At 43.8% G+C, this 24,197-nt stretch overlaps 1 long non-coding RNA gene across 1 annotated transcript; it reads left to right on the top strand.

Annotated features, from left to right (window-relative positions):
• The first annotated feature begins 20,780 nt into the window (after positions 1–20,780).
• On the top strand, positions 20,781–23,144 carry LOC131308083 (uncharacterized). Its single transcript, XR_009194284.1, has 3 exons — positions 20,781–20,883; positions 21,001–21,102; positions 21,978–23,144. It is a non-coding gene; the product is annotated as an uncharacterized LOC131308083 (long non-coding RNA).
• Positions 23,145–24,197: the final 1,053 nt, after the last annotated feature.

Raw genomic sequence — 24,197 nt, 5'->3', positions numbered from 1 at the left:
AAGCAAGCATGGGATTCCACTGAATGTATTTGTTTGGCCACTTTTGAACAGGTCCAAGCCCAACATGGTTTCTGCCAGGACTATGTGAAATATATTTTGCGAGCCCCCATCTGTAAAATGATGCGCACTAGGCTAGGGATGACTTTTCCATCAGCAGGAACCAACATATAGGTCGTTAGTGCACAGAGCGAAAAAGCGAACCGTGCGTGAGCTCGCTCAACATAACTCTTCAAGATTCCCTCTGGGCCATACAACTTGATAAGACGTGCAATGTCGAGTTCGCCATCATGGATTATAGTTGTTGTCAACTCTTCGAAAATGTTGAGTGTCGTCCGTAGCAGATGATGCATGTCCTCTTGGAGTGGGGGAAAAACAAGTACATGGGAGTTTGCAAAATCGTGGAGGTACGCTTGGAATTCCTCAACAGTTGGACAGAGCTCGTCGTTGTAAAATCAGAAAACGTGCATGGTAGGATCCCAGTATTTAAGTGCAGCTTTGAGGAGTTCGAGGCGTGGCCCCACATATCGAAGGTCTCGGATTGAGGTCAGACCTCGTGATCGAGAGTTCAACCGGTTGATGATTTCGAATATCGATAACCAAGGTTCAAGCAAGGCTGGCTGTGGGCTTTCCATTTTGAAGGATGGGATGAGTATTGTGCTTAAAAAAGGGGAGTGTATGCTTACAATGCTGCTAGCACCTTTCTTTTATAGACAAACTTTCAAAAATATCGGCCTCGGTTCGTGTGCCGAAGGACAATCTCAATGCATACGTGTCCTACCACCTTGCATACAAGGACACCTCCTCCTACAGCTCCAAAACTGTCTGCAAGACGGTTGGAAGGGAGACAAGGCTTATTATGCCTTAAAAAGATTGGTCCGGTCAAACAAAGGCACCTGAGCAGGGCCTGTCTTGTGCGCGCCTATCTTGGTTCCACGCTTGTGATATCTCTCAAGGGCATGCCAGTCCGAGTCCGACGCGCACACCTGCAGTAAACCAGCAGACAAATTTCAGCAGCTACTACATCAATTTGGTCATTTTGGGTTCCAGAGGCTATTTTCCACTTTTGATAGTTCTGGCAAGTCATTATGGGCATATGCGACTGTATCCAAGCATGGAATTCGAAAAGTTGCACTTAACGAAGATTTTGGACCCCTGGCGGCCTGTTTCAAATTAAAAGCAAAGTTTCGGGGGGTCGAAATTCATTCTAAGGGTTTTCACCACGTTCTCTCATGCCGTACAGGTCACATGCACCTAATGTGACTGTGCAGAGGTGTTGGTATCAGTCCGGGACATATTCGAGTCATATTTTGTGGCTTATGTCCATTTTCGTGATATTTTTAGCATTTTTCGGTCTTTTTCTCATATCGGGACGCTTTTTCTTGGTTCTGTCAATTCGTACAAGTCATTTTGTACATGTTCGGCCTTACGGAAGTGTCAGTTTCACCTAAATTGGATTATTTTGAGTTTTGGCTCATTAATGCCAAAATTTCATTATTTTCTACGTATCCAAGTGTCTTTATCGTATCCTGGGACACGTTTTTCATTCTTTTTCAAGCTAGTCTTACCTATGCATAGACATGGGTTTGTCAGTAGTCTTAGCGCATTGTCAATGCAAGTTTTGGTATTAGCGGTTGGTTTATGTTTTCTCTTATCAATTTTCCATTGTGAGAATTAAAAACTAGAAAAAGCAAATTTTATAAGCTACTAATCTATACGCATATCCGCAACTGCGGAATATCAAGTAAAAAACGGCACTTCAGCCAATCAAAACAAGCATATCTACCAGGGCACATCCGCCCGCAAGTCAAAAAGGGGTTGCAGGCCCAATGCTACCAAAAGTCAACTAGGGCCCGCTGGCCCGCTATCTAGCTATCTATGTGGGCACGCAAGCCCAAAAGCAAAAAGTAAATGCAGTAAAGTAAATTAGGCTCATTGGTAGCCCTCAAGCCAGTCAATGTCGTCGTTGTCCTCCTCTTTGTCATCTTCCTGCTCTCTTGGATCCCTCTTGTATCTGGGATCTTCGGCAGTGTCATCAGAGTCACTGCTATTGGATGAGCACTCCTCGTCCTTTTCCTCGTCTCCCTCTTCTTCTTCCTCCTCTTCGGAGACCTCAGACACAACGTGCTGCCTTTTTTAATGAACCGACTCTATCTCAGGCATTCTCTGGCATTTCCTCATCTGGTACCTCTCCTCCGCGCGTGTCGGGCCTTTTTGGGCTTTCCTGAAGTCTGCAGCCGTTGGCTGCCTGACACTTGTCTGTCGTTGAGAGTTGGCCGAGGTCGTAGAAGCGCTCGTTGCTTTTGTCTTCTTCTGCGGAGGAGGACCTCACGTGCTCTTTCTTCTAGGAGCCGCCCTGCCCTGTGCCTGCATTGTTAATTCATTTGCATTCATTAGTGTTCATTTTGCATGTCATGTATATCAATGCTGAAAACAGGTACAATCTACAAGCTATCTAAGTACAAGGGCTATCAAATATGTTATGAAGCGGAATTTGGTGCTTATGTTACAAATATTGGAAGCAAGAGCGTATCATTTTCTGGAATGAATACCTGAGCCCTCTGAACAACTGCTGGTTGAGCCGGTACTAGATAGTGCAACTTTAGTGGCATGCCACTTGCCGCTCTTCTGATCAGGTTCTCCATCGCAAGCATGCGACGAACGGCCTCGTTCACCCACTCGACAGGCACTTGCATACAGTTTTGGATTATCAGGCAATTCAACAGCAGACCAAGTTTATCGAAGGACAAGAATGGAAGCTAAGTCTTACCGTAATAGTCACTGGTAGGCTCTACCCTGGCACGTGCAAGGTGTACCTTAGCTGGATTGCCCTGTGCATCCACCATCGTTATCTTCCATGGTAACTTAAGTGGCCCACCTACCACCGAACCACTCAGGCTGCGTCTGACACGGCCTTCACTTCCTTTCTGCCTCTTTGTGGCAGCTCTCCTCTCCTCAGCAGCTCCACGAGCTTGACTTTGGACCTCTCTAATAACTCGAAGCCCGAGTGGCCCCGCCAAGTGCTCTCTCTGGTAAGTGGCGTAGTCACGCTCAGGTTGCAGGTAGCGTGCTAGGTCAATATTAGGTCTTGTGAACTCATCCAACTCATCCAATGTGTACTCGTTTGTGTGTGACGCATGGGGTGGGAGTGGCCCTGGCACCTGGAATTCAGACAAACCAAGTGACTGTCATGTCACTCGATTGCCTAAGTACCATTGCCAGCCAAAAACCGACTCCAGCAGCACTCTACTTGCAGTGACAACCCTACTCTTGGCCAAGTACTCTGGCTCTGGCTCTATTCTGCTCCACAGATTCCATGTGACCTACAATCAAGGCAAGCAGCATTGGAATAATTGATCAGCGATAGCATTAAAGCAATAAAGGTGTGCATGATTAATTATCAAAGCATTGTATTTTACCTATGAGACTCGGAGCTCGTCCAGATATATGGGGAAGCCATTGAGGTCCCCTCTCCCTTTCTTCTCCCCCATGTTCTTCTTGCTCCAAACATGTGCGCGAGGGAGAATCCTCAAGTCCGTACACCTAGTTGTTGGACAGCACATGTTTAGGACTTCGTAGGCCCAGAGCTGCACGGTTAGCAAACAACAAGTGCATCAGTCACATGGGTGTACAGTTATGTGGTTATACAGTCAAGTAGGTTACGCAATCAAGTAGAACAAGTATAATAGAAATTGTACTTTACTATATTGAAACTGTACCTCCTAGATCCTCCAGTACCCAACAGAACCCTACTCAGTCCTCGACAAGTCCCCCAGGAAGCCGTAAGCAATGCCAAGCGCTGCTCCACTCCAGTCAAAGCGTGAGGCTATCCTCAGGTCCCTCAACACCGGCAAGTACAACAATTGCACCCTGCTGCGCCTACTCGGGTACAAGGAAGCACCAAAGAGCTACAGCAGATATGCCCTGGCCATTTGCTCCACCTCCTGCACGATGGTTACCTTTTTCTTCAGGTACCTCTTGAATTGCTCGTACTTCACCATTTCTTTGTCCAAAAGCGGCACCTCTCCCAAGAACCACCTCAGAGCCTCTTCGTCTTCATAGATGCCCGTGTCAAAAGGGATAAGGACTCCTCCAACCCTGAAACCGGTGATCGCTGCGAAGTCTGTAGGCGCCACCATCATCTCTCCAAGTGGTAGATGGAAGGTATTCATGGTATCCCTACATCTCTCCACAAGTGCGACTAAGACGGCATGGTCATTTCTAATTGGTGTCAAGATCCGTTTGAACTGGCAAAAGCCTGCCTCGTCTTCCAACTGCCTAACCCTCTCTGGCAGTCTCTCGTACAAAGCCAGGGAACTACTTGCACCTCCGTGGCCACGAATATCTTGTTGTCTCGCTCCCACCTGTTTCAAACACAAAGACCAATAACAGAGGGAATATATCAATATACAGGCATTCATTTTCAAGTTTTAGGTAATCAATTCAACCTGACAACAGATGGTTGGTTCAAGTTATGCATGCAGTGTGTTTTGGAGGCTACTGTAATCTACTCAAGTCTAGTTAAGTACGTTTAAATCATGAACGAAAAGGAGGAGTTTTCAAAGTTATACCTCTGTCCAAGTCCTTGAGATATGAGTTTCTAGGTCCCTCAGTACAAGCTCTGCGTCGTAGTTTGGTCGTTGTGACATGTAGGCTGCAAAACCTGATGGCACGAACAAATGTGGCGTGGGAGGCACGTACTGTGTTGCAGAGAAAGGTGCATGCTCCAAGCCCTCTACCGTCGCCACTACTGTACGCCTAGGCAACTCCGCCTCGGCTTGGGCTCTCTCAGCGGCCTCCATCTCTCTCAGAGCATTCTCACTCTCAACCTAGGCCCTCTTGGCCTCATCCCTCAGGCGCTCCTCCTCTTGAGCAGTGCAATGTCCCTCTATCGTTCTTCCCGAGCAACCATGACTGTGGCAACTACGGTCATATTTTCTTGGAGGAAACGGTTGAGTGTGGCATCGTCCACAAACTCCACAAAATCATCTTTTGTAATGGGCCTATGCCCCGATCCTCCGACTGTCAGACGGAACTTGACTGGCCCAGTCGGGACCTCTATGGACACCTCTTCCTCAACCACCACGTTTTTGCCCTTGGCCGAGTCCCTCGGTGGGGACCCGTTCGGCCCGACGCCACCGCCACCAGCACCATTGCCTCCGACACTCTCAAGGCCACTTTTGGATACCACTGAGCTTTCCACTGCCATGCTTGGGTCCAAGGGTGGAACCACAGACTCTTCTGCCCTGGACATCACCAATGTGTGCGGATCCCCCATGGGCACGCGTTGATCTGGTTCATCTTCAACCTCGGGAGTTTGATCACTCCCGATGTCATCACCCCCTGTGGTCACTACACCTTCGCCCGCAGCACTCGCTGCTGCCTGTTGATCCTCTGTCTCGACCTCCATGGGTGCCCCCTCGTTTTATGGACGATCAACCACATCACCTCCGCCACCGTCGCTTCCATTGTCCGCCATGATCAAGTGTGAGTTTGGGGCTTTTTGATTTTGGAAGGGGATTGAAGGTTTGAGTTTAGTTTTGAGAGAAAGAGGAGTTTTTGAAATTTCAAAAAACTGCCTGTGGTGGTTTTTGAAGTGTCTCGGGGAAGAAAAGGGAGGGAAAACAAGTGTGGGCTAGGTTTGGGCCTGATTTGAAATCAAGCCCTATCAACGGATTTGCGCTTGCCGGTCCTGTATCTACGCGCGCTTGCTACTTTGGGCCTTAGGCCCAGTTCATGTAGTGACTAGGCCCATTCAAAGCTATACCTCTTGCAGCAACCCATTTTGTTCCTGTTTGTGGTATTCAGAGATTTTGGGTCATTCCGAGTTGCAAACTCAATCCGAGACCTTAATATCCCCAGTAGTGGTCCATCTGTGCTCATTTTAATCCTCGTGGGATTACGATTTCAATCGACAATTACAAATCGATGATGATCTATCCATTCGATTTCAATCAACTATTACAATCAATGATGATCTATCCGTCCGATTTCAATCAACGATTACAATCAATGACGATCTATCCATTCCGATTTCAATCAACGATTACAATCAATGACTATTTATCCGTCAATGATAGCCGGTCCTGTCCTATTTTCAAGCTGCACGATCATTCTAAAAACTGATCTCCTTGTCCATTTCAATCAAGCAGTGACGATCTATCCATCAGATCCTTGTTCGGCGACGATCTAACCATCCAAATTCAAATCAACGATGGTCTATCCGTCGATATCCTTTTATTCCCCAGGAGAGTCTGCCTCAGCATGAGATGTTGACCTGCTCCTCTAGAATTCCTTCTCCCCAACAGATTTCAAACTCTTTTTCAATGATCTTGTGACGGTCCGTTCGTCTTTGACCCCTTGGTGCATGGTATTTTTATATACATGTATGCACTTTCCATTTTCTCTCGGATAGACTCGATGGGTGTCTAGACATCTTTGACGTTACCCGTACCAGTTCAATGGTGCTCCGCGTGCCTTCAAAGAGGGAGTATAGTAGACACCCTAATCTGGGTTTCCCAATTGGTTTACTTTGTTTTTCGGTTTCTTGTTTCCCCGATGATGAATTGGATTAAAAGCAGTCTTGAGAATGAAAAGGATTTGAACTTGGAGTGATTGGAACCCCTTTTAAACCCTTTTGAACCCCAAAACCCTAACCCAAGGCTTGACCAATGTGTGTCGCTTTTGATTCCACGCGCGTCAGACAATTTGCCAGGTGTTGGTCAAAAGTCAAATGTTGACTGTTGACCAGTACGGTGGTTGGTTGCACACGCACACCTATCTAGGTCATGCGCGCGCTGATAAACACCTGTCCCTTTCACCTTTTTGCCAGCCGAATTTTTGATGATCAGGGGTCTATTACACCTGTAGTGCTCGAATTTCGTCGCCTGAACAGTTTTCTGGCAGACTTGGGGTGTAGCCCCTCACAACCACTCCCTTCTCCTTTTTGAGTGGCCTTCTCCACCAAGTAAGGCTAACTAGCCATGTTGTCTGGTTGCTACACCATGTTTGCCACCCAACTCTCTTCCTATAAATACCCCCATTGGTCTTCCATTTCAATGGGTTACGAAAATTCAAAGAAAAAAAATTAGCACACAAGCCTTAGTTCTTTCCATCCAATTTCACATTCCTCACTATTACTCAAACATTCTTTACTTCCATTTTCAACCATCAAATATCAAGTTCAAATCCATTTTCAGACATTCAAGCAAAGGTATAAACACCTTACTATTTACTGTTTTGATCCCTGAGGGGGACTAGCAGGCCCAAGCTTGGTAATCCATACCAGTCCTGGTCCTAATGCTGGCAAGGTTACAAGAGTCTTGTTGACCTTCATACCTACGCACGCTGATCATCGGTACGTGTGCGCCAATCCTTGGCTGCGCGCGCAGATCCGCTTGGGGATAGAGATGTTGGTATTTTATGTTTCTAATAATTTATAAAATCACCTTGTTGCATGTTAAAACAAGTTTGTTGTTTTACATGATAAAATTGTTAGTTGTCTTTTCAATATGTGTTTATGTTGCTTTAGAATACCCCTGGGTGGCTTCTGAATATGTCTTAGAGCCCAGGTGTGCAACACCAAATACTGGAAGTCCAGTCAGAACAGGCGCGCGCCTATCCTAGATCTGCGCGCACAGGTCTACTTATATCTAGTGTATGGCTTTGCATGGGTAACTTGGCCTTTGGCCCCTATTTTAAATACCCTCACTATTTAGGGGTTGTATTTCAGTTACATCCATCCTGTTGTAAATTTCATTTATGTTCTGTACATATGAACTGCCTGCCTTCCCCATGGGTGAGCACTATTCATTCCAGAGTCCAAAAGGGAATAAAATCAAAACCCTTTAGGGAGAGATTAATACACGCACGTGTATATGGGTGTGGTGCGCACAGGTTGGCTTGCATGCGTGTAGATCCATGCATGCAAGCTGGCTCTTGTTCACGTTAAACCTCAAATAATGCACTGTTTTGATCTTTCTTCACTGTGTTGGGTTTTATTCCATTTATTGTTTATCATTTCATCCATCCATGATATCTCGATCACATCTTGCAAACTGTTACATCTTTAAATCTCCATTAAACTGTTCCCCCACCCTAATTGGCTAATAAGTTGGTAATAAAAGAAGAATTGCAATATTTTTACAAAATGCCTATGTAGTGACCTATCTCCGGATTGGGTGAGAGGGGTGCCTTAAAACCCTTCCCCTCTCGTAACCGGGCTACCTAACCCAAATACGGTTATGACGGACTGGTGCTTTCACTTTTTTTCAAATCAAAACAGTGCGGCAGGTGCTTCGAATATGGTTTCTTGGGTGTCGGACCTTCAAACCCGAGTGGCGACTTTGTATTCCGAGCGCTCGTCCAGCTTAGCGCTCCCTCGATCCGGCTTTAAAAGAACGAAATCTTTTGAAGGGTACGTTGCCCACATATGTGCAAGGAGACTATATAATTACACACAGAATGGAAAATAATTGAAATACACCTCATAAAAAGAGTGGGGACATAAATAATGACCAAACGCCAAATTACCCATGCAAAGCCAACCATTGGGATCATTCAACAACTTGCGCGCGCAGATAAAGGATAGGTCCACACCTGTTTTGATTGGACTTCCAGTATTTGGTGTTGCATGCCTGGGCTCTGAGACATATTCAGAAGCTTCCCAGGGGTATTCCAAAGCATCAAACATGCATATTGAGCAAGAATAAGCAATTTTAACATGTAAAACAGTAAAAACTAGTTTTATCATGCATCAAGGTGACCTATATGATAATAAAAGATAGAAGGACCTACACCCCTGTCCCCACGTAGGTCAGCACGCGCAGCCAAGGATTGGCGCGCTCGTACGGTCGACAACCGCACATAGGTGTGCTAGCCACATGATTCTTGTAACATTACAGCATTAGGACCAAGACTGGTATAAATTACCAGCCTTGGCCCTGCCAGCCCCCTCTGGGATCAAAATAGGAAAATTGTAAGTGTTTATACCTTTGTCTGAGGTTCGAAAATGGATTTGAACTTTGGTATTTGATGGCAGAAAATGGATGTTGAAAGTGTTTTAGTTGTAATGGGGAATGTGAATTTTGATGTAATAGGATTTAGGGTTTGAGAATTTGTGACTTGATCACCTTAGGATTTGAGAATTTTTGTAACCTTTGAAATTTTTTAACCCTTCGAATGGGAGATGAATGGGAGTATTTATAGGCAAAGAGGAGGTGGAAATGGTGGAGATACAACCAGCCAACAAGGTTGGTTGTGGTTGCTTGGTGGTGAGGAGGTGATGGGAGTGGTTGTGTAGGGAGACACCACAAAACTTGTTGGAATACTGTTCAGGCAACGAAATCAGGGTTCTATGGGTAATAAACCCCTGATGATCACAAAATTTGGCTGGCAAAAAGGTGAAAGGGACAAGTGTTGACAGGCACGCTCAGGTTGTAGACCAGCGTGGGCGTGTGCAACCTACCACCGCGTTGGTCAATGGTCAAAGTTTGACCTTTGACCACCACCTGGCAAGTTGACTAGCACGCGCAAGTCCCACACAAATGCACGTCGGTCAAACCTCCGGCTAGGGTTTTTGGTTTAGGCTTCAAGGCTCAAAAGAGGTTCGAAACACTTAAAGCTCAAATCCTTTTCGTACTCAAAACTGTTCTTGATCCAATTCATCATTGGGGAAACAAGAAAACCGAAAAACGAAGTAAATCAATTGGGACGTAGAGCACCATTGAGTTGGTACGGGTAACGTCAAAGATTTCTAGACACCCATCGAGTCTATCCAAGAAAAATAAAAATAGAAAATGCAGACATGTATATAAAAATACCATGCATCAAAGATGGGCGAACCATCCTGAGATCATTGCAAGAGAGTTTGAACTTTGTTCGGAGAAATAAATAGTCTTGGATGTGCGGATCAGTGTCAAATGCTGAGATTGACACTCTTGGGGAATAAAAGGATGGACGGGCAGACCGTCATTGATTGAATTTGGACGGATAGATCGTCGCTGACAAGAATCGGACAAATGGATCGTCGCTGATTGTAATTGTTTATTGAAATCGGATGGATGGATCATGGTTGATTGTAATCGTTGATTGAAATCGGACGGATGGATCATCGGTGATTGTAATCGTTGATTGAAATCAGACGGATGGATTGTTATTGATTGTAATCGTTGATTAAATTCAGACGGATGGTTCGTCGTTGATTGTAATTGTTGATTGAAATCGGACGGATAGATCGTCATTGATTGTAATCGTTGATTGAAATCGGACGGATGGATCGTCGTTGATTGTAATCGTTGATTGAAATCGGATGGATGGATCATCGATGATTGTAATCATTGATTGAAGTCGAACGGATAGATCGTCGATAATTGTAATTGTAAATCCACGAGAATTAAAACATATGCGGACAGACCACTGCTGGGGATATAAAGGCTTTGGATTGAATTTGTCAACCCGAAATGACCTAAAATCTTTGAAAATACTCTAAACATGAACCTAAGTGCTGCCGCAAGGGATAAATCTGATTGGGCCAAGCCAAGAGATGAAATGGGCCTGAGGTCCAAAATAACAGGCGCGCATTGATAAACGATCCGCGCTCGTGAGTACGTTTCGAGGGTTTGATCTCCAGATCAAGCCCAAACCCGACCCACGCCTGCTTTCCTTGTTACTCGAACAGGATACTTCAAAAAAAAAAAATAGCAATATGAGCGGCTTCCAAAACTTCAAAACCTCTATCACAAAACAAATTCTCCCAAACCGTTCTTTAACTTTCAATTCTCTTTCGGAATTAACCCCAAAACCATTCTCTCATCCATGGTAGACCACGGTGGTGACGAAGGTAATGGCGATGTAATCGATTGGCCCAGGGATGAAGGGGTGACCATGGAGCCCGAGTTCGAGGATCAAACGGTGACAGAGGAGGTCGTGGGTGAGAGTGTAGTGGTTGTAGGCAGCAGCGATGTCAATGAGGATCGACAACAAGAGGTGGTTGGTGACGATGAGCGGCATGCAGTGGTAGAGGAGCCGCGCGCTTCAGTGACATCGGGAACAGTGGAGCCCACCGTTTAGGTTTTGGACACGAGCATGGCAATGGGAGGCTCAGTGATCTCTGGTGGTGGCCTTGAGGGTGCCGGAGGCAACGATGGCAGTGGTGATGGAACCGGGCCAAGTGGGTCCCTGCCGAGGGACTCGGCGAAGGGCAAGAGTATAGTAGTCGAGACAAAGGAGATCACAGAGGCTCCGCTAGGGTCTGTTGATTTTTGACCAGCGGCGGGATCATCAGGGCACCAACCCATCACAAAAGATGACTTTGTAGAGTTTGTGGACGATAGTACGCTTAATCGCTTGCTCCAGGATTATCTAGTTGTGGTTGCTGTAGTCGTGGCTACTCGGAAAGAGCGATAGAGGACCATTGCATTGGCTCAAGAAGAGGAGCGTTTGAGAGATGAGGCTGAGAGGGCCCAGGTTGAGGGGGAGGATATTCTGAGAGAGATAGAGGCCGCTGAGAGGGCGAGGGCTGAGGCAGAGCTGCCAAGGCGGACAGCAGCGATGGTGGCGAAGGCCACAGCACACGTACCATTTTCAGCAACAGTGTATGTGCCTCCAATGCCACACTTGTTCATACCGTTTGGGTTAAAAGCTTACAAGCCGCAGCGGAAAGACTATGAGGCTGAACTCGTTCTGAGAGATCCCATAGCACCTAGTTTGAGAACTTGGACTGAGGTATATCCCTAAAAACTGCTCTTCCTTTAATTTGATGTTGAATTTACTTGAATAGAATTGAATAGGCTATGATAGTTTCTGAAACATATCGCATGCATGCATAACTTGAACCAACAATCTGTGTTAGAATTTAGTACCTAGAACTTGAAAATGAATTCCTGCATGCTAAACTATTACTCTGTTGTCTGTGTTTGTTCTTGAAGCATAAAAAGGGGAAACAGCGGGACATTTGCGGCCACAAAGACATGAGTGATTCCCTTGCACTATATGAGGGGTTGCCTAAGAGAGTGAGGCTGTTGGTGGATGAGGTGGGTTTTGGCCAGTTTGTACGGATCTTGACACCGGTCAAAAATGACTATGCCGTCCTTGTTGCACTTGCTGAAAGGTGGAGGGATACTACCAACACCTCCAGACTTAGCAGCGATCACCGAGCTGAGGGGTTGAGGAGAGCCTATCCCGTTTGACACGGGCATCCATAATGACGCAGCGTCTCTAGAGTGGTTTCTAGGAGAGATACCACACTTGGACGAGGAGATGATCAAATACGAGCAATTCAAGGAGTACATGAAGAAGAAACTGACCACAGAGCAGGAGGTCGAGCAGATGGCAAGGGCATACCTTCTGTACCTATTTGGTGCTTCTCTGTACCCTAGCAGGCGTTGTAATGCCCCCTAATTTTGGGAACGTTAAATAAAAAATTTCATTGAAAATCTAAATAGAGTCTGGCTCAATATTACATCATAATCTTAACAAAAGTACTTTTCAACAAAAGGAGGGGGAAACTAGGGTTCCTATCTACTGCTCCGCCTGTTCCTCCATCCTAGCCAGCTCCTCAGCTCCAAAAGCTTCCAAGGTGTAGTGTTCACCTTGTTCATCTATAAGATCTGACACATTATTCCAGCGTCGCCGCCAATATAATATGTCAGGGTCACCAAAGGTAACACCATGAGCTACAAAAGCTCAATAGAATAACCCATACCCACTAACCCTTATCTTCCAAACATTAGGGCATATTATTAACAAATTCGACTTAGTACATACATATCTAACAAATAGATAACAATGACACATCTGCATTCACTATTCACTATCGTTGGTGTCCATGATTTTTGAGTTTCTCCTACGCGTCATTTCGTAGACCGTGTCACTGGTTTCACCTTTCATTAACCAATCAACATTTTCAAATTTGTCATTTTACACACCCAACCTCGGTTCCGGTCTCTCGAGTATCCTCACAATGGTTCCGCCACACCGGGTTCCCATTGGCACACAAAATTTTGCATTGGCTCCTCTCCGCGGATAACCAAGCCACACACCTAACCTCGGTTCCGCCTTTCCGGTCTCCCGAGTATCCTCACAATGGTTCCGCCGCACCGGGTTCCCATTGGCACACACCTAACCTCGGTTCCGCCGTTCCGGTCTCCTGGGTATCCTCACAATGGTTCCGCCGCACCGGGTTCCCATTGGCACACAAAACACACACCACACAATGGGCTACCACGTCCGGCCACATGCGATTCCAAAACATTTCACCTTTTCAAAACACGCCTTTTCATTAACCACACCCTAGGTGTCATATTTCTAACTTTCTTGATTTCTGTGTCACGTTTTCATGCATAGACTCCGCAGTAGGACTTTTCACATACATAGTCATTAATCATTCATTGTAATCTTGAAACTAAACTAGCAAGATCAATCAACTCTATATCACTAATCATGCTCAATCACCACTTAAAGCATAACGCCACATTTACGGACGCCTTTAGAGTGAAGATCACTTATGCTTTACAACAAGACAAGTAATACAAGCAATTCATGTATACATGCTCATATCCCTCCTAAAGATTAAAATACGAATACTTCTATCAAACGATAAGTCTTATCTTTCGGAAACCGTTCTTTCCTCCATTTGTGGGAAGTTCAAAACCACATATGTTTATTAGAGTAAAAGTCGATTATTCTAACATGCTCATACTTCCAATTAGCAAAATAAGTTTGTTAACTATCATGCGTTCCAAACATTATAAGTGATAGATAACCTTATATACCTAGAGATAGGGTTTAAGAAGATTCTACGTTACACTTTCCAATATACGGTTCTATGTTATACATTGAGTTAGTGGACAAAAGACTCTACCTTTCTTCTTGGCGGTAGGTCGGTTTTGAGAATTGGTCGTCGGTTTTGCGAATCGGCGGCGTAACGGTTCCGAATTGCTTCGAAAGGAAGAGAAATGGATTTTCTCTTCCTAGAAACAATTTTGCTAACTAAACTAGGCTACTTTAAAGATCTAGGGGTGGTTTTTGGAGGTGGTTTGGTGGTAGCTCTCAAAAACTTTAAGAAACTTAAAGAAACTTGAACATTGGAACTATGAAAGCTTAGAAATCCTAGAGAGAAGTGAGAGCAAGGAGTGAAGGTGTGAGAATGGCTTGAGATGGGCTTGCTATTTATAGGCCAAGGGTTCTCTCTCTCCCTCCCTCACCCAAAATCTCTCTCTCTCTCTCTCTCTCTCTCTCTCTCTCTCTCTCTCTCTCTCTCCTATCTTTGATTTTTCTTGCTTTGTGATATCAAGGCATGGCTTGGTGGGTAAGTAGAAGGGTAATGTGCATGTAACTATCAATGTCTAGGCATGAAAGAATAGATTTTGTACTTTGGGTTAGGTTTTAGGAAGATTTGATGGAAGAAAGAAGGGATGGTTCAAAGATTGGGTTAGTAAGTGTATATACAAGGACAATGGTGGGTAGATTTGACTTGGAGAAGTGTATAGGAATGAGTTGTAAGGTTGTAAGAAGATCATGTCAAGGTACTCTCCAAATCTCTCCATCTCTCTCCAAATCTCTCCATCTTTCTCTCTCTCTCTCCCTCTCTCCTCTTGGCCCTCTCTCTCTGACTCTCTCTCTCTCTCTCTCTAGTACTAAGTACATAGATATTATGTATGTGAGTACATTAAGGTACTAAATAATCTATTAGGTCTATGGAAAGGGAGATGATGAGTGGTAATGCTTCCATGGACAAGAATATTGTCCCTTGGGTAATATTTTCCTAGAAAGTGCATATATGCATATATAGACATGCTTAAAATAGCCTAAAAGGTACATATGTACCCTATATATATATATATCTAGGAAAGTGACTTTGGTGGGTAAGTTAGATTTAGGCCTATTAGTCAAAGGGTGGCATTTAAGTTAACTTCTTTTGGAAGTAAGGTGATGGGATTTGGTTTTGACTTGTCTTGTCAAATCTATATATACACATTGGCAAGTCTTGTTCTATTAACCAAGAGATAAAAATTTCCCTGACATTTATTATCCAATAGGTAGAAGGATAATAATGTTGAATAAGGTTTGAAATGACTAGACATGAAGTATAATATGATTACTTCTAAGGTCCAAGGGTTCAATTAGGGTTTGGAGGGTTAACAAGGCTCAAAGATGGTCAAAAAGGTCCATCTATGGTTAGGAGATTGTAACTAGGTGATTTGGTAGTTCGGTTCTTCCAACTAATCGGTTGAAAACTAATTCTACTTGCCACATAGGATTTCTAGTCAAGAAATACAAATTTTAAGGACTAAAATTTAATCATGACGAATTATAGAAATTTAAAAGGAATTTTAAAAGCAATACTAATTAATTAATTTTTTTTTTCCAATATAACGAAATTTTTATTCATTAAAACTTTGAGTTGTTATAGGCGTAGCAGGGTGCACTTGTCGTATTTGCCGGGGCTGAGGGACCTGAGGACAACTTCGTGCTTTGACTAAGGCGGAGTGGCGATTGGTACTGTTTACACCTTTTTGGGAGATGCGCCAAGGACTGAGCAAGCAGCAGCCGGCTATTGGAGAGTGTGGGAGGTATGATTTTAAACTTTTGAAGTTCAATTCATGACATATTTGCACCCTTTTTGAAAGCATATGCTTGCTTTACCGTACAACTGTATAAATTGAGACTGATGCTTTGCTTGTTTGAAAACCATGCAACTCTGGGCCTACGAGGTTCTGAATATGTGCCGTCCAGCGACCAGGTGTCCAGAATTGAGGATTCTCCCACACGCACATGTTTGGAGCAAGGACAATATGGGAGAGAAGAAAGGGAGAGGGGACCTCAATGGATTCTGAATTTACTTGGACGAGCTTCGGGCCTCATAAGTATAGCACAAAACTCAACTGATAAATTTGTATCCTTGAATGCTTTAATGTTGTCGCTGATCAATATTTGCACTGTTTGCTTGTCTTGATTGTAGGTCACTTGGAATCCCTGGGGCGGAAAAGAGCTAGAGCCAGAGTACTTGGCCAGGAACAGAGTCGTTAAAGTGAGCCGGGTGCTGCTGGAGTCGGCTTTTGGTTGGCAGTGGTACCTAGGCGATCGAGTGACACGACAGTCACTTGGTTTGTCTAAGTTTCAGGTGCCAGGGCCACTCCCACCCTATGCTTGACACACAGGCGAGTACATGCGGGCTGAGCTGGAGGAGTTCACAAGACCGGCCATAGATCTGACATGCTTCTTGCGACCCGAGCGGGACTACGCTACTTATCAAAGAGAGTACTTGGCAGGGCCGCTTGGAGTTCGGGCTTACAGAGAGGTTCTGAGCCAGGCTCGAGGAGCTATTGAGGAGAGGAGGGTAGCCACGGAGAGGCAAAGAGGAGTTGAGATCCGTGTCAGATGGGGCCTCAGTGGTCCAGTGGAGGGTGGGCCACCTGAGCGGTCCTGGAAGCTGGCGGTGATTGACGCCCAGGGAGAGGAAGCAGAGGTTCGCTTTATACATGCTAGGGCGGAGCCTGCACCTATAACTATCCTGGTAAGACTTAGCTTCAATTCTTCAATAAACTTGACTAACTGTTGAACTGTTTGATAATGCTCCATTTGTACTTGCAGATACCAACTAAGTGGGCCAATGAGGCCATTCACCTTATGCTGGCCATGGGAAAAGTGATAACACGATTGGTGAGCGGCCTGCCTACAGAGTTGCACTACCCAGCTCCAATTCCACCACCGGTTCAGCCACTAGTTGTGCAGATGTCTCAGGTATCACATTCTAGAAAACCATTCATTTCTGCTTTCAATACTTGTAATATGCATCTGCTTCCGATACAAAATATGCTTGATAGCCCTTGCTTCGATAATTGATAGACTGTACCTGCTTTCAACATTTGTGATATACAATATGTACAATGTATATTAATGTTAAAAATGAATTTACAATGCAGGCATAGAGCAGCGTGGCTCCTAGAAGAAAGAGCGTGCAGCCTCCTTCGAAGAAGACAACACCGACGGGCTCCTCTACAACTTCGACCAGCTCTCAAAGATGGATGAGCTCTAGGGGACCAACAGCCACAGACTTTAGAAAAGCCCAAGAGGGTTTGGCACACGCAGAGGCACGCGCGGAGAAAATGTACCAGATGAGAAAGCATGTGAAGCCGTCTGAAGTGGAGCCGGTTCACAAGAAGAGGCAGCATTTAGTGCCTGAGGCCTCTGAGGAGGAGGAAAAGGAAGAAGGAGAGGAGGAAGAGGATGAAGAGCGCTCGTCCAACAGCAGCGGCTCTGATGACACCGCCGACGATCCTGGATACAAGAGAGATCCAAGAGAGGAGGAAGTTGATGACAAGGACGACGACGACGACGACGACACCAATTGGCTTGGAGAATGGAGGCTCCCTGTAGACACCTCCCAAACGGGGTATCGCCATACAGATTGATCACGCTTGTTTAGTTCCACTTCATAAACCAAGATCGTGGATATTCCCATGGCTAGGAACATCGCCACACGATAACTGTTATCATCAAAATAAAGTTGCCACTTAGTTTATTAAAACTAGGAAAAATAGATAAAGATTCTGGGTATGGGAGCCAAGAGTACAATAAGGGGAAGGTGTTAGGCACCCCTCTTTGCCCAGTCGTTAGACTGGCCCATAATCGTTCGACATACAATGTATATTTGCTTTATTTAATTCTAACACATAATCTGGTTTTTAGCCTTTAACAATTGATAAGGTGAGCCAGTACGATAATTAAAAGCATGCATCAGAATAAGCAGAAAACAAATATGTCCCAGCAAATAGATCCCTCGGCCGGTGAATTGATGTCACGGCCGAGGAATCCCACTGGATCAATGTATCGGCCGAAGGATTGATTCCCCAGCCGATGTTCTTCCTCACACTAGAACAAAGAGTTAATCAGGAATTAAAATAATTCGATTAAAGTATAAAAACAAAAGATGAATCAAACCACAGGCCCCTGGGCTTCACCACCTTGATCCCTCAGTGCTTGATTGCTTAGGATTGAGGGTGATTAACTGATCTTCTTCTCGAAACCCTAGGATTAGGGTTTGTACTTCGGGGTTTGATCGCTTGGGATGCGGCTGCTCACAAAGGTTTAGGGCTTTTGTAGAGAGGATATGAGAGATAATTTCTACAGAGCTTGGAGCTATGAGATGGAGGAATTGAATGTTAATTTCGAGGCCTCTTTATATAGGCATGGGATGACTCACTCCGGGCAATCAAATGGCATGAATCAACAAGGTAGTATAGGGTTAGAAGATCTTTGGTCAAATCTCTTTTCGTAACCTTGAAGAATCGGAAAAAGGCTGCTAGGGTTTTGCTGCGTTGATCAAACGACTGACATAACACTCCAGAGTTCTGGAAAAAGATGATCTGGCGGTCGAGGAATGGATCTAGCGGCCGAGGAATGGATTTGGTGGCTAAGGAATAGATCTGGTGGGCGAAGAATGGATCTGGCGGCTGAGGAATGGATCTGGTGGCTGACGAATAGATCTGGTGGCCGAAGAGTGGATCTTACGGTTGATAGATGTATTTTCCTAGGATGCTGTATTTATGTCTGAAAGGCTATTTGGCTCTGAATTGGGTCCTCTAAGTGGCTAAAAGTATTCACCAAATGTCTATGGGTTTACGAGAAGTCAATCAGCAATCACTGTATCCATTCATCATCAGGATGGTCCCCAAGGTGGGACTTGAAATAATTGTTAGGCCAAATTGGGGTGTCTATAGATGCCCTCTTTGACTGAACTTAGACGGATCGCGAGACATGTTTAAGTAAGAGTCAAAGCTGTAAAAGCAACTCAATTTGGTCCAACCACTATTCCAAGGGTTTTTTTTTTTGAAAAAGGTTTTTGTTATGGTCGGGCCGGGAGGCTGCCTACGTATTCAGACCAATCGTAGTTCGGAGGGCAATAAAAAGAAAAAGTTTAGAAGGTTAAAGAAAGAAGACATACCTTCAGGCTTAAAGAGCCGTAGTGCGACGTACCTAGGCTAGGCCAGGATTTTGGCGGAGAGTAGTTGAAGGAGCGCGGGGCTGCCGGAGAAATTTTGCAGAGAGCATCTTTAGAATTTTAGGGTAGATCAATACACAGTGGGTGAGTCGTTTGCTTTTCTTGATCATTCTTACTTTGACTGAGTGGAGCTCGGTAGAATTACCTATCCTTGCGAATGAGCTAGAAGGAATTGATGTAATTGGGTGGAATCCTAACCATATACTAAAGACAATCGGACGTCGGCTTTGAGATATGGGGGGCACAAGGCCAATAGCTAGAGGTGAGAGAACTGAGGTGCATAGCCGATTATAGTCATGAGGCAAGAGTCTGAGGAGTTGGAGCTTGGAGCTTAACGTGATGGAACCGAGGCATAGAGCCGGTGCAATCGTAAGGCAAGAGCCTGAGGAGTCGGTTGTAACCTGTTTCAAATGCAAACATAGGGTATATTTGATAGCAAAATGCATTCAACTAGTGAATCTTATGAGTGTACCACCAGGTTTCATTCAAGGGAATGCACTCTATTTGGAATTTAGAATGTAACACTTATTCTACTACATGCTTCAAATCGTTGGACATGTGATTAGCATATGTCAAGTGACATGCAACAAAGACATCAACCACTGCAAGCTATATTATTCAAGACACAATGGTGTAAGAGGTATGTGCACATTATTTTGTTAATAGAATGCTTAGAGTAAAATAGGTCATACCACATTAAAGGATGCCAAGAAGTAAAATACGTCAAGAGACACAGTACACCACAATATCATTTAGGGGACAGGAGGCGCAACATGTCTAGAGACACAACATATCAAGAGATGTAAGGCCATGAGGCATGTAGGTCAAGAGACTTAGGCGTCAAGGGACACAACAACGAGAGGTGTATAGGTCAAGAGACCTAATACATCAAGAGATGCATTGCCTAGAGGCATAGTGGTCGAGAGATCCAATACATCGAGAGATGCAATGTCAAGCGGCATAGTGGTTGAGAGACCTAATGTATCAAGAGATATTGCCTATTTTTTTCTCTTCAGAGCCAAAAGGCATCACACCAACAGATAATCAAACACATTCATAATGCAAGCAACATGTAGTAGTGAAGACAAAAATCAAGTATTAGATCAAGAGACCAATGCAAAACCAAATAACCACAACAACCACAAAGACATGAAAGCGAATCAAATGCGCGGGCCAAAGAGGCCCATGGAAATGTCTAGATAAGACTAAACAGTGGGGTGCTCATGTAGACAAATCAACTGTGCATGCCAAGAGGCCAATGCAAATGCCAAAACTACACATCAAGCAACCATGTGATTGTGGTGATATGCAAACAAGTATTTTGAGACATCTCAACTTCTGTGTACTCAAGCTAGTGCTTCTCCTACACCATAAGATGGCAACAAACTCTATACTAGCCAAATGGCTATGACAAAGAAGATGATGAGATCCAAGAGATTTGAAAAATTGCAACACTCACTACAACAAATATGAGTTTTAATAGCATTAGTTGATAGCATTTTTTTAGAAATGCTATTATAGGGATACAATTATAGCGTTTGGTAGGAGAAAAAGAAGGAAACACTCGCGCCCAATTTGCAATAGCGTTTCATTAACTCAATAATAGCGTTCCCCCCAAAAAAACAAGAGCCCCATTCCTCTGTGAGCTAATCGCACAGCTATTTACAAAAAATTTCAGAGATGGAGGCGTACATCTCCTCTCTCTCTCTCTCTCTCTCGTTCCATCAGATCTTCGACCCCTGGCGACCGAAAATTGCCATGGGTAGCTAACAGCACTGCCAGCACAGCGACATCTTCCACCACCGCTAGCACCACCGAGTTGTGACGGCTCCCGATGCTCCCGCCTCTAGATGCGCATCTCTCGTAGTTGTTTCCCCCACCAGGTATTATCCTTTCTCTCCCCTCCTTTGTATGGATATATGTATGCTTATACTCGATTTGCAAATCCCCCATTTACAGGCCCTAATTTTCTCATTTCCCATCTAGGGTTTTGTATCAAGGATTGCTGCCTTTGTCGGCTATGGTTTGTGCGGTGGTTTCTGGTGGAAAAAAAGGCAAGGAAAAGAAATGGTAAAAAGCACTTCTGGATCTTCCAAACCTCTGTAAGATTTCAAATAGGTATGAGAGTGAGTACATAGTACTACAACTCTATAAGGATGTATACAAGGGAGTAGCTGTTCCATTTAATCTCATTATTCAAGCCATTTTGGTTTGTTAATATTTTCTTCATATGATTCCCTAGAAAAATCACATGGGTACTCTATTTTCTCCCCTTTATAATACCCGATTTTGCATGCCAATCTAGGCTTATAAAAGATTTAGTTAGTGTGCGTGGCTAGGATTTATGTGATTGTTCAAATCATTTGTGCCTCTGTGTGTTCGATTATCAATAGATGTTCTTCAGTTGATTGCTTACATCTTTACTTTGGTTGAATTTGGAGATATCAATGCAACCATCTTTATTTTTTTTTTCTTTTTATCCATGTTGCCATCGTAATAGGGATAGTGTGTTGGCTAGTTAAGGGTCTAGAGAAAGTTGCTAAGTGTGTTAAGTTCTCATAACGAGGACATAAAGCCGTTGGAGTAATGGGTAAACAAAATTACAAACCTACAAATCAGAAATTTCTAGAGTTATTCATTGCGACATTTTGTCGAGCAATCGAACTGCAATTTCTACCATATGTTTCTCATTTTCTTCTTCTTCTTTTCTGTGCAGTGTTTTTATTTTACCTGCCAAGAAACAATGATATCAAACCGAGTCTTAAGTCTCAACCGATTGAGGCTGGTTACATGAATTGGTTTAAAGAAACAAAGATATAAGAGAAGAAAATGGAACACTTCACATTTGCAGCTTCCTGTCTGTTAACCATTTGAGGATATCCTAATGTGTGTTGCCCTGATTTTGGCTTTTTCTAATCTGTGTTGTAATAATTCAAACATTTCCCTAATTTTATCCACGTAACGGTTCTACTTGCAGCTTTTTGGTGACGGTAATGGGTTTAGTTATCCCATGGAGCTTCACTCTTGCACTGATTGACGGATATTCTGTACTGGTTAAGTGCCTTCTTCGTTAGCCTAGAATACTAGTGATTGTTGTAGTTGGAGATTGGGTATGTCCTGCTTTTCACTCTAAATCATGATTCTACTTGGCAAACAAAATTAGGACACAGAAAAGTGCAAAAAGTGTACTGTCACATAATATTATGTGGACCCTGGTACAAGTGTCTAGAACGGTCATGTGCTTACTGCTTAAGTGTCAAATTCTTTTAATTATCGAGTCAAAGACACGAGGACAATGCATAATTTTTCATAGTTCTTGATGTAGTTCTTTCATTTTTAAGGCAAACTGGGTTACAAGGAGCCATTAAATGGGTATTCTAAGGGTAGTTCTGCAAATGATAAAAATGCTTCTGATGTGTGTCGAAATTAGGACCACGGAAAGTGCATGGGTTGAGTTTAAAATACCCATTTTATTAAAAATGCTTCCTATGTGTATTGAAATTACGGCTAAGTGCATTAGTGTCATAGTTGTATGGGTGTTTTAATTGTACTTTTGCTGTAAACTTGACCAATAAAAATGCTTGCCGTGTGATCGGACGTTAAAAGGCAAGTGGCGTTTCTTTGGAAGAAACTAATTATAGTAAATTGAACACTTATAAAAGGATCGACAATTGTGTTGTTGACGATGTGGGTCCTGTTTTGGAGCTAGAATTGGCTGCCCGAACAAACTTTTTAGTAAACTATGAAACTGTGATATCGTAGTTTGAAGTTAAAGAGGTGGATGATATTTCTACCTAAAGAACTAATTGCTATAAGAATTTGTTGCCTAGTTTATATGTTGAAATTGTGGTACTCTTAGTAGCAGAGACTTGCTTCTTATGTTTCTTTTGTTCGATAAATTTTTTTATTTGGCTATGTAGTAATGGATATATGTGTTTGATGGGTTTTTTTTGTATGTGTATGAACTGTGTTATTTAATACAAGCTCTAGAGTACTTGTTTAACTATCTAGTGATGAACTGATGAAGGAAAAGACGAGTATGATTGCTCATAGATGTCTTATGGCGGTTAATCCATTAGTTTTTCAGATTCATATATATAGATGGTGAACATCCTAATCCACCACTTTGTTACCATCTAAGGATTAGCACAGCTATCAGAAGTTTTGGTGAATATCAAAAGTTTTCATATACCAGCTAAGTTAGAGACGTGTGGTGTTGCTGGATCTACTGCCACCATGGTCGTATTTCAAAGGGAACTCTTTCGTTTCCCATAGACGGTCCCAATTGTAAGTGAACAAAAACTGCCTTGTGTAAATAGCAATATGATGGTATAACAGCTTCACGTGCTTCTTGACCGAAAGCCTAGCTTCTCGTCGGAACCCTAATCTACAAAACAGACAAGGGGTGAGTGCACCTTTGCCTCTCGTGGCAAAGGCCCTCCGATGCCTAAGTTAGTCTCACGTACTTAGCAGAAAACCCTAAATATCAATATGAAGTATCGTATGAATGCAATGTTTTGCATACCTTTTGCCTCTAGGTTTACCTCGTATTTATAGAATCATAGATGCTTGCCGCCCAAGCATCCCTGTTGCCTTAGGATTCCTATCTCGTATAGGAAACCGAGGATATCTTGGATTCTCGTTCCCTTATCAGTTCACTACCCTAGTCCTTTTAGGACTCTTTTCCATAACTGGCCGAATATCCCATTCCCGTTGGGTATCTTTTCTGGATCCTACATTCTCGGGATCCCATATCTTTACGGAATATCATTGTTCTGGAACCTCCTAGAGTATTCCCTCTGCTTCAGCACTTGATTGGATTTCTTTCCTTGTTCGGCTATCTCATCGCCGAACAGACTGCCTGGACCAGTTTTACTTCACATGTAACTAGTCCTTTTATCAACTACTTAGACCAATATCTACTCAGGAGCTCTCCTCCTGTTCGGCCCTTTTGTTGCCGAACAAACTACTTGGTCCAATAACTTCTCATGTCTACTGGACCAAGAGTTAGTATAACTTTCCTGAATCTCCGACCAACGTCCTGCTCGGCGGTTATCTCTGTTGTGCCACGTTCCGCGTGTTCAGGCCTTATTTCTGCCTATTCGGGAATACCTCCCTACACCAACCTTGCTTGAACCTTGGTTAGCGAGGTTCGAAACCATCGATTGGGCGAGTTCCCGATCACGAAGTCTGGCCT

The sequence above is a fragment of the Rhododendron vialii genome, chromosome 11a, assembly GCF_030253575.1.
Source record: "Rhododendron vialii isolate Sample 1 chromosome 11a, ASM3025357v1".
Classification (NCBI taxonomy): Eukaryota; Viridiplantae; Streptophyta; class Magnoliopsida; order Ericales; family Ericaceae; genus Rhododendron; species Rhododendron vialii.
This window is presented reverse-complemented; position numbering and strand designations above follow the sequence as displayed.